The following is a 10,636-nucleotide window of genomic DNA, read 5'->3' as shown; positions in this document are numbered from 1 at the left end:
AAATAAGCTGAAAAATTACTTCAGCTTCTCCATAGAAGACCACATTTGAGAGACAGACCAGGCAGCAGGGGAGACCACAGGACACGACCTGTTGGGCTGGTTTTGCCCTCAATTATACAAGAAGTTCATATTCTGTCTGGCCTTAAGCTTAAAATGTTTGTTTTTGCTTTGAGAAAATGGCTTTTGGGAACGAGGACATAGGAACTGCCCCCCCCCCCAGGTGTCTGCCTGTATGTGGGGCACCTAGATCTCTAGAGAGGAGGGAGAGGGGGAGAGGCAGCCCCTGTCTCCTGGATTCCCCAAGACAAGCCAGTCTGAAGCCAAGGTCAGGGGCCCTCCTGTGGCACCCCTATGGAATAGCAGCTAAATCATAGAGAACACCCTCCGCCCAGGACGCTAGGCTCCACCCAGGCCAGAGCTGATGGAACAAGGGGGAGGAAGCTCGCCTAGGGAGAAGGCAACACATTCATTTCCCCAAAGTGTGAACCTATCATTTCCCTAAGGCAGTGTGAACATCAGCATGCACGCCATGTAATGCCTGTCGTGTAGCTCTAGGTCAGCATTTACATGCATGTCTATACCATTATGTGTGTATTACGTATAGAAAGCTATGTCTGTGAACACGTGGAGATCATCGTACACGTGTTTGCTGTTTGTCTATGAATCTCATTTGGATATGTATCTGAGCATGTTTCTGTGTCACTGTACGTCTCTTTGCCACCATGCTTATGCTCATACAATTATACCATCATGCCATAAATCACATATATCTAGGCCGTTACATGGCATTAACACATTATGACCATATTGCCATGTAGTGACGTGTAACGGCATGCAATGATTATGTATATAATGATGACCTACTTGCCAGGCATGATGGTGCACGCCTTTAATCCCAGCGCTTGGGAGGCAGAGGCAGGCAGATCTCAGTGAGTTTGAGGCCAGCCTGGTCTACAGAGTGAGTTCCAGGGCAGCCAGGGCTACACAATGACACTGTCTCAAAAAACCAAAGCCAATTTTCAAAAAGATGATATGGATAGATGTATCTATCTTTCACCCTTTCGTATTGGCTCTAGGACCCTCTCCGGATGGCCCACAAGTTCTCAGACACTGAAGTCCTCTGTGTAATGTGGTAAAATAGCCACACGCGGTCTCCTCTACCACTGAGCTATAGCCTCAGCCCTCCTGCATGTTTCAAACCATCTCCAGATTGTTTAGAATACCTATTCTAGAACCCAGTGTCAAGGTGAAGCGAGCAATCATACTGCACTACTGAAGAACTCATGAGAATGAAGACAAGCCCATACACGGTAAGTAAAGACACAGCCTCCTCCCTGAGGTAGGGTCTTGTGAAGCTCAGTCTGGTCCTCCCCCTTCCACCTGCCGGGCTTACAGGCACCTACCACATCCTGGGCTTGCAATTAAAAACACATTTTTTTTTCAGCCTGGCCAGTCGGGTGACTCCGTGGGTGGAGCTATTTGCCACCAAGCCTGACCACTGGAGTCTGAGTCCCAGGAACCACGTGGTGAAAGTGGAGAGCTGACCCCTTCACGAAAGGCGTTCTCTGCCCCCACGTCCATGCCACAGCACATGAGCACAAACCCCTGTGCTCTCACACACACACATAAATAAAACCAAATTCAATCCACACACGTGGAAATCCACACAGAGATCCTGACGGTTTGTGTGTATCATTATGTGATTATTATATTCATTATCTATAAAAGTGTCACTTTATGTACAATGAAGGCAGTGGATGTGAATGTCACCATATTCTTTGGCATGACACACACACATATGTATCACTGCATGTGTAAGTACTATTGAACATGTGTGTGGCTTAGGTGACTGTAAACCCGTATGAAATGCCAACCACGTCTCAGAGTCTGTAGGTCCTGGCTTGCGCCTGTGGCTGGCATCTGTGCTCAGGGCCTGGTGAAATACCCGTGAATAGTGCTACATGTACGCTGCTTAGCGCCGATGACCTGTCTCTGTGTCTGGTGCCGAGAGGCGCAGGGTCATTGTGGGTTAGCCTAACTCTTACACTACAGAAGCTCCTCTGGACCAATGGTTCTCAACCTGTGGGTTACGACCCCATGGGGGTGGCCTAAAGACCCTTTTGTAGGGGTTGCTTAAGACCATCAGAAGAAATGGAATTGCATTACACAATAGCAAAATTACAGCAATGAGGTAGCAACACAAATATTCTCATGGTTGGGGGTCACCTCGCCAGGTCGCATCAATAGGAAGGTTGAGAACCAGTGCTCCAGACTGCCTCAGCCCCAGACCAGAAGCAAGCGGCCTTCATTTTAGAAGCCAGAGCAGGAACTGGCGTCAAAAACGGAGGCCCTCCCCCCTCATACCCTAACCCGTTGTTCACATTGCCAGAAGGAGGTCAGCTTCCGGCGGCCCAATGTCTTCCACCCCCGGGCCGAGGCCTAATTGGTCTTCCGCTCATGTCAGCACAGCCAAATCTTTCTCTCTTGGGTGGTGATTCTGTCCCCAGGCATCCGGGAACTCACACAACCCCAACACCCCAATAACTGAGACTCAGACAAAAGCTAAACAAGTCCGTTCTTTATTAGTGTTGCGGGCCCTGTGACCCCTACCCATTCCTAGCCATCTGGCCTCCCTCCTGGAATCCGTAGTCGGCCTGCAGGCGCAGCACGGAGACCCACAGGCCCAGCCCCACCCTCATAGACTCGTATGCGCGGAGAGCTGCCGTGGTGTTTCCCCACGTCTCTGGGGTCAGGAAGCCCAGGGCTTTGGGGGGCAGTGAAAGTCGTTTGGGGTTGGGAGGGGGCTGGGGGGAGACTGGCAAAATGTGGAGGTGCGAGGGACGCTCACCTGTCTCCTCGATGGGGGTGGACGACGGGCGGTGGCAGGCGGCCGCGGCGTGGCGTGGTCCCCGAAGCCCACAGTACACTCATCCATAAAGTAGGAAACACTACACCCTCCAGTGCTGTTAGTAGTGCTTTCTACTTTATGGGTGACTGCACTGTCTGTCTGTCCACAGGTATTCTTCCGGCCATCTGCTCTTCTCGCTGACTCCTGCTGCAAGAAAGCCCTCCGCCCCCCACCCTCCCTGCAGATTCCCAGGGACCCCTCCGCCCTGCCTGTGGCCCCCTAGAGGGCCCGCCCTGGGCCTTGTGGGTAATGACTCAGCATGGCGCCAGACTAGCCTGTTCTTCCCCAGGCCTAACTTCCTCTTTGAGTCCTTCCTCCCTTCCCTTCCCTGCAGGTTCCCACCCTAGTTTCTCCTTTCTCTGAGACACTCAGGTACAGACCACGGCCACTCCCGAGAGCCCATCCCCACCCCCTGGGCAGTGCCTCCAAGCCATCTGACCCACTGTCTTGGGATCCAAGTGAGGTGGCCACAGCCTCCTCCGGTAAAGGCCTCAGTGCCCAGCTTTCGCATGAGACAGAGGCCCTGACTCCCAGAGGCCTACATCACTAGATTCTCCACTGGACCAAGGCCCTAGCGTCCCTTTCTCCTGGCTGATCCTCAAGCTGGAGTCCAAAAGTATGTCGACAGAAATGGCGGTCATGTTGGACGGAAAAAAATAACTGGGCTGAAAAAAAATTTTTTGCTGATACTGGGCCCCACTTTTTTAGCCTTTGCCCAGTCTCCAACTCCACCCTGCTCTCCACCCCTCCTCCCTAAGAATTTTAGATGCCTTTTTTTTTTTTTTTCAGGAGGGGGATACCGAAGTAATTTTACCTCTTAATCCTACCTGTAGAAGATTTAAAAGATTTTGACAGCTGTCCCCAATGAAGGCCAGCGGGTCTGAGGGTCATTGCCTAAAGCTTTGTAAGGGAGCCCTGGCACCCAAACCCTTGGCCTCCTGGCACCCAAACCCTTGGCCTCCTGCTGTCCCGAGCCTCCACTTAGAACCTGCACCCAAAGACCCTCACTGTCCCTTAGGCCCGGAGTTTAGAAGCCCTGGCCGGGGCCAGAGTGAAGAGTTAGACCCTTACCTGATGTTGCAGAGCTGAGAGGACCAGGCTCCAAAGTGGGGTTCTCTTCAGGGTGGGCAGGGCTTATAACCCTGAGGCCACGTGGGTCAGATCTCAGGGCGCCCAACGGTCTTGGAGCCCGCCTCCACAACGCATCAGAGATTAGCCACCCCTCCCCTCCCTGGGGAGTTCAGAGTGACAGGAAGCCAGAGACAAGGCTGGGTATTGGCGGGAGAGGGCTGAAGAGGCCATCTCACACGCCCTGGGCAGGTGGCTTCCTGGATCCCAAGGCCTGCCCTGCCCTAGTGGCTCCTAGCCACAGGAGTTGGTTCAAGAGTTGAGACTGACTCATTGGAGGTGACCCCAGGAGACAACAGTTCCCTCGCTAGAGCCTTCAGTGACTGCCCAGAAGGGCTCTGAATTCCCAACACCAGAAAAATCTAGTTCCCTGAGCCCCACCCCCGCTGACAGGCCTGGCCTCCAAGCCCTGAGACCTAGTAAGGCATGGCTGTTCTATATGTTCTCCAGAGAGGTTGTGGAAGTGCAAAGGCATGAAGGGACATCAGAACAACACCAACGTCTTCCTTAGATTTGGTGTCCTCAACACCCCTGAAAGCCACCGCTTCCCCAGGCCCATCATGGGGGTGTGTATCACAGTTGGGTTGGGTCTTCATGCTGTTTTTAGGTCGTATAAGGACACAAGGACAGGACATGTCAGTTGAGTAGAGCATAGGTACCTTGGAGCCTTGGGGGAGGGGAGAAAAGAGGCTCTGACAGGCTCTCATGGCCACCGGATGTGGTCACGGGCCGCCCACCTGCACATTACCCCCACTTTCCCCATGGGGAAGGCAGGAAACTGCCCAGCCTAGGGCCCTCGACTGGGGGATGGGAGCGAGATGGGAGTCTGGGCAGGAGTTTAGGCGGCTGAGGGTAAGACCCATATTTTTCCCAGGCTTTCCCAATATTCTCAGTTAGCTCTGGAATCAAGAATGACTATGAGGGGCAGTTAAAAGAGGCAGGAGGAGCTAGAAAGAAACACTGATGTCCCCTGCTGTGAAGGCCGTGAGCGTCTTCTCTGGGTACCCCCTCTAGCCTCAGGTCTACACAGGCTTCAGAGAATACAGATTCAGAAGGGGACTGGAGGAGGGTCAGACAGGAAAAAGGAGATTGCCCCACGTGCTTTCCTTCTGCGAGAGGCGCCGCCAGCGTGGAAAAGAGTCATCCGTCCCAGTACCCTCAAGAAAAGAAGGCCACGAGCCTTCCCCCTTAAGGTCTAAAGAAACAGTGGTGAACAGCCTTACATGGCACACTGGCCAAAAATAGGCCTGTGTTCCTTTAAGAGACCACCACAAGGCCTCAGACTTGGGTGGAGGGGAAGTGGCTGCCCCAGGAGATAAGAGGATAAGAATATCACAGTTGTACAGTAACCTGAGTTTCTGGACCCCCATCCTCCAGGGCTTAGCCCAGCCCTAGAACTATCACTGGTGAGGCACCCTGTCCTAGAGAATGGAAGGCAGGGGCTGGCTTTTGCTTCCTCTTCCTCCCCCCCCCCCCCCCCCGGTTGTTCCACAGATGTCTTGAATCTGTGACAACCTGTAACAGGTCAGACCTGAGAATCCAAAGGGCACTCCAGTCTCTCTTCTGTCCTGAGCAGGGGGCCGGAGGTCACTGAGAAGCATCATCCCCTCTGTAGACAGTCTTTATTGTCCCAAACCCCCCCTCCCCCAGGGTCCATCTCTCCCCACAGAGGTTCTGGGATCAGGAAGATTCTTGGAGGGTCTGGAATTTTCTGTGGTTCCCACCTTGAGGCTGGGGCTGAAGAACAAAGGAACTGAGCAGGAACTCTGGGCCCCTGTGCCTTGGGCTTCACCACTGCTGAGCCTAAAACCCCCTAAAGGGGCAGAGCACAGTGATGCGCATGCTTGTAATTCCAGCAACTGGGGAGGCAGAGGCAGGCGGACCTCTGTGGGCCTGGTCTACAGAGTGTGTTCCAGGACAGCCAAGGCTCCGCAGAGAAACCCTGTCTTGAAAAAGCCAACCAACCAACCAACCAACCAAAACAAAACAAAACCCTAAAAATGAGAAGCAGAGAAGAGACACAAGGAAAGGTGGGGAAAGTGGCTGGGTCCTAGGCGAGGACACCAGGCCAATAAGTGTAAGAAGAGCAGGTGTGTGAGAGTATGTGTGTGTGTGTGTGTGTGTGTGTGTGTGTGTGCTGTGTGGTGCGGAATGCACACCTGTGGGTAGTTGAGATGCTGGCTGTCCCAGAGCCACACACAGTAGATGCAACCAGCTCAGGCCAACAGCTCAGCTGGAAGGCCCCCTACCCACTCCTGGACACAGCTGCCTCCTGCAAGGACACAGGAAGCCTCACTTGGCACTTGGACCAGTGAGGTGACTGACAGATGTCCTGGAGCACACAGGCACCTCTGAAGGAGAGGCCTCACCCTCACCGCTGCCCCCAAAGCTTCCTGTTGCCTGAGCTCCCCAGGAAGAGAGAAACAAAACCATCAGTGGTCGGTCGTCTGGGGCTGAAAGGGGAGGTCTTAATGTCTCCCTCGATTGATTGAGGAGAGAGAGGTCAAGTGGGTGATTCGAATTCCACCCTGGGAAACATCCAAACACAGCGAGGCACTCAGGAGGCAGCCAACTCCATTCAAATTCTGCTGAAAAATATCCTCCAAGGTCTTTTCCGGTTTTGACTTTTTTTTTTTTTTTTTTTTTTTTTTGAGACAGGGTTTCTCTGTGTAGCCCTGGCTGTCCTGAAACTCACCATGTAGACCAGGATGGCCTTGAACTCACAGAGATCTTCCTACCCCTGCCTCTCGGGTGGCTGGAATCAAAGGTTTGTGGTACCGTGCTCAGCTTTTATTTCTTAATTTTCTAAAAATATTTTTAATTTTTATTTTATGTACATTGGTGTTTTGCCTGCCTGTGTGGCTATGTGACGGTGTTGGATCCCCAGGAATGGGAATTATAAACAGTTGTGAGCTGCCATGTGGGTGCTGAGAATTGAACCCAGGTCCCTTGGAAAGGCAGCCAGTGCTCTTAAATGCTGACCCCTCTCTCTGTCCCCCAACCCCTACACATACATCTTTTTTGTTGTTGTTGTTGACAGGATCCTGTGAAGCTCAGGCTGGCCTTGAACTTGCTATGTAATCAAGGATGTCCTTAAACTTTGACCCTCCTGCTTCATCCTTAAGAGCTGGGACTACAGGCAGGTGCTACTACCCAGGGCTTTCTAGGCACGTACCCTACCAACGTGGCTACGTCTCCAGCCCCGATTCTGGCTTTCTTATTTCCTGGGTTATCTCTGCTAAGTGGAAGGAGGGCTGGGGATAATGAGCGACAGAGACACAGCCCTCTTCACTTAAGGATGAGTTTCAGACCTGGAGAGCTCCAGGCTCACTCACAGTCTTTCACTTCCACGCCTTCCTCCCTAACCCTGGGGATAGCCATCGTTTATGCTGAGATGTGGCTGTGGGCAGGTAGAGTCAGCCTGAAGAGCAGATGTGGGCCCACTGTCAGTGCTTTCAGTTGCTGAGAAGGGTGGAGCCGAGAAGGGGCTCAGGGCCATTGTGTGTGGGGGGGGAATCTATGTTCTGCTGAATGTGAGCACCATGGATAGGCACTGAGTAGTCCTCAGGAGGACAGACAACTTCGGGGCCAGACTCCTGAGGAGGGGGCGGGATATCAGCAAAGGCCCTCTGGGAGAAGAAAACACAAGTGGAAGAGAATTTGGAAAGGTCAACCCGGCAAAGAGAAGAAACAGGGAGAAAAGGGGTCCCACCTAGGCTTTTGCCTTAGAAGGAGTGCAGGCCCAGAGTAAAAGAAATGAGACAAAGAAAAACCAAGACTTCACTCCAGCTGCACAGGCCTGGGGCCTCACCCAGGGGGCAGGCAGGCAAGCAGGCAGAGATGGCAGGCCAGATAACCTGCCTTGTGAAGAGAGAAGCCACAGGAGCTAACCACTCACAAACAGGAAGCCGAGAAGGTTGAGAGGCCCACCCTTCAGGGAACTATAGTTGGGGCAGGCCCGCCACAAAGGAGGGAAATAGATTCCCTCCAACATCACAAAACTGGGTAAAGCCAATCACAATCAATAGTACCAAAAATGTGGAGGCCATTCTCGGCCTCCCTGGAGGGGCATCCAAAAGAAAGCAGGGGTCAATGGACGGATGTGCCAAGACCCCAAAAGAGGTCATGTCAGCACCTAGGAGGATCCCGGTTCACCTCACTGCCTTGGAAGCACGAGGGTTGCTGCCTACCAGGCCGGGAGACTGGGCAGGCCGTCTCTCTTGGCCTCTGCCTCCTCTATCCAGGTTTCTTCTAAATTCAACCTCCTGCTCTGCTGTCAGGCAAGGGACAGCTCCAGCACACATGGCCCATTCTGGGAAGCTGTTCTAAAGGGCTCTGGCTCAGTTGCTCTGAGATCGTTAAGACAGGATTCATGCAGCACACTGGCCCTTAGGAAGGCAAGTTGCAAGCACAGAGAGAAAGAGAGGGCAGACTGGAGTGAGGGCCAAGTGCAGGGTTCTTTCCAAGGCCTCTGGAAGAAGCAGAAAACCTGGGTAAGAAAGGGGGTGTTAATGGAAGGGAGAAGGCCACCATGACCACTGCTGTGGGAGTGGTTATGAAATAAGAAGTATTCTCCTCTGGGATTTCCGAGGGACACTAGCACGAAAATTAAAGTTCCCTCTACCCACAGGTGCCAGGCCTAAGTGCATAGCTGTTCCAGCAACCCTGATTAAAAAAAAAAAAATCTCTCCTTCTCTATCTGTGTGTGTCTGTCTGTTTCTGTGTGTCTGTCTGTGTGTGTGTGTGTGTGTGTGTGTGTGTGTGTGTGTGTGTGTGTGCTGTCATGTGTGGCAGCTAGCCTGGGCTCCATACATTCACCTCTTCTTGCCATAAGAGCGTCCAGAGTGCACACAGTGAAGGTGAGGAACACACTTGGTCCTCACCTCATTTGATCATGCTGACCCAGGAGAGCAAACATGGAGGACAGTCCAAAGGACCAAACAGAGAGACAAGATCCCTGGGGCTCTTGACCGTGTAACTTCGGGCCTGTGAGTGAATCTGTCCGGAACCCCCATCCTGCCTATTTCTTCAACTGTAGAATGAAGGAGAAAACTCATCAAAGGACCTGTTCTGACTCTAGAGTATCCCCGAGGACAAAGGTCCGAGGACCTTAATGGTAGGAGGAGGCGATGGTACCATGTTCTAAACCTGCCAGGCCACAGGGCGGCCATACATCTTCCCTGATGGATCCAGAGAGGGCTCTGGGGGCAAAAGGGTTGTCAGGTTCTCCTGTCAACCTCCGGCCCCCCACAGGGCTCCTCCTACCCCAGGCACAGCTGCAAACACAAGATGTGGGAAGAGGAGACCATGATGTACATAAGCTAGCCTGGCCTCTGTGTATTCACCTCTCCATGCCAGGGGAAGGTCCTGTGCCCCCCCCCCCCCAGGAAATGTGGAAAGCACATTCGGCCTGCACCTCATTTGATCGTGCTGACCCAGTAAGGCAAATGTCAATGTCCCTATTTCAGATTGAGGAACCGGAATCTCAGCCAGGTTAAGGTTCTTCTTCCTAAATATCAGCCAACAGTCTGCATCCCGTTTTACTGTTCCCCCCCTCCCCGAAGAAGTCAATTCTAACTCCTCCCCCCACCCCCACCCCCCACAAAAGCAGTTCTTCCATGAGGACCTATCTGTCCCCCAAAATCCCAGTCTGAGGGAGGAGCTGGGAAAAGCTATGGGAGGGACTGAGGGAGGGAGGGGGGCCCACTTCCCTGCCCCGGGCTTGTGAGTAGGAGCAGCAGATGTGAGGAAATGGGTCACCAAGCAGTCTTCAAAACCTGTCCAGGTCACCATCCCCACCCAGCCTCTTCAGGTGGGGGAGGGCTAGCCACCAAGCCTACGAGAAGCCCAGGAGTGGAGCAGACAGCAGCAGCAGCAGCAGCAGCAGCAGCTCATAGCACTGGAGCCGTTAAAAATGACTCAACCAGAAAGTACGTTTGAAGTGACGCCCACTGGGCCCCACAGCCAAACCTCAAAAAGACGAAGTGAGAGAGACAGTCCTGTGGGGGCTGGGCCGGAGGTGGAGGCCCAGCCTGGAGCTGGCCTAACCAAATAAGGGCAAATGTTCTCCACGTAGACCAATGGAGCATGAGTGTCAGCGTCATGGGGCTGTGGTTCCAGGAGGGGGAGGTGAGAGGTTGAGGGAAAATGGAGGTGGGGATGGGGGACAGGGGTTCCAGGCCCTCTTCCTCTAAGGGTCTGAGGGTTAGTGAACATAGCAGGGCGTTGAGGGCCTCGCTCCCGAAGGGACCTCGGTGCTGATGTCTGTGAACTTGCAGCCACACACTCCCTGGGGCCCCACCTGCTTGTTGGCGGTCCAGGAGGCAAAAGGAACATGAGGAAGACTGCCCTCTCTAATCCCAGCCCTGTCCCTGCCCCCAGAATGGTCATAAGCACAGCAGAGATGTGCAAGGGGAAATGCTGATTCAGTGTGATGCTCGGTGTTCTCATCTGTGAGAAGGGAATACTGTCTCAGAAGACATCTGGTCACCAAGGACCACATTTTGACCACTTTTGACCCTGGAAATTGCCCCATGAGAGTATAATTGTGATGACAGAATCACAGGTCACTGGCAGGTTCCCACTGGTGTTCTTGCCTCT

Source organism: Psammomys obesus, unplaced genomic scaffold (assembly GCF_907164565.1).
Source record: "Psammomys obesus unplaced genomic scaffold, mPsaObe1.curated_primary_1811, whole genome shotgun sequence".
Lineage (NCBI taxonomy): Eukaryota > Metazoa > Chordata > Mammalia > Rodentia > Muridae > Psammomys > Psammomys obesus.
The sequence above is the reverse complement of the archived record's forward strand: the minus strand, read 5'-3'. Positions refer to the sequence as shown.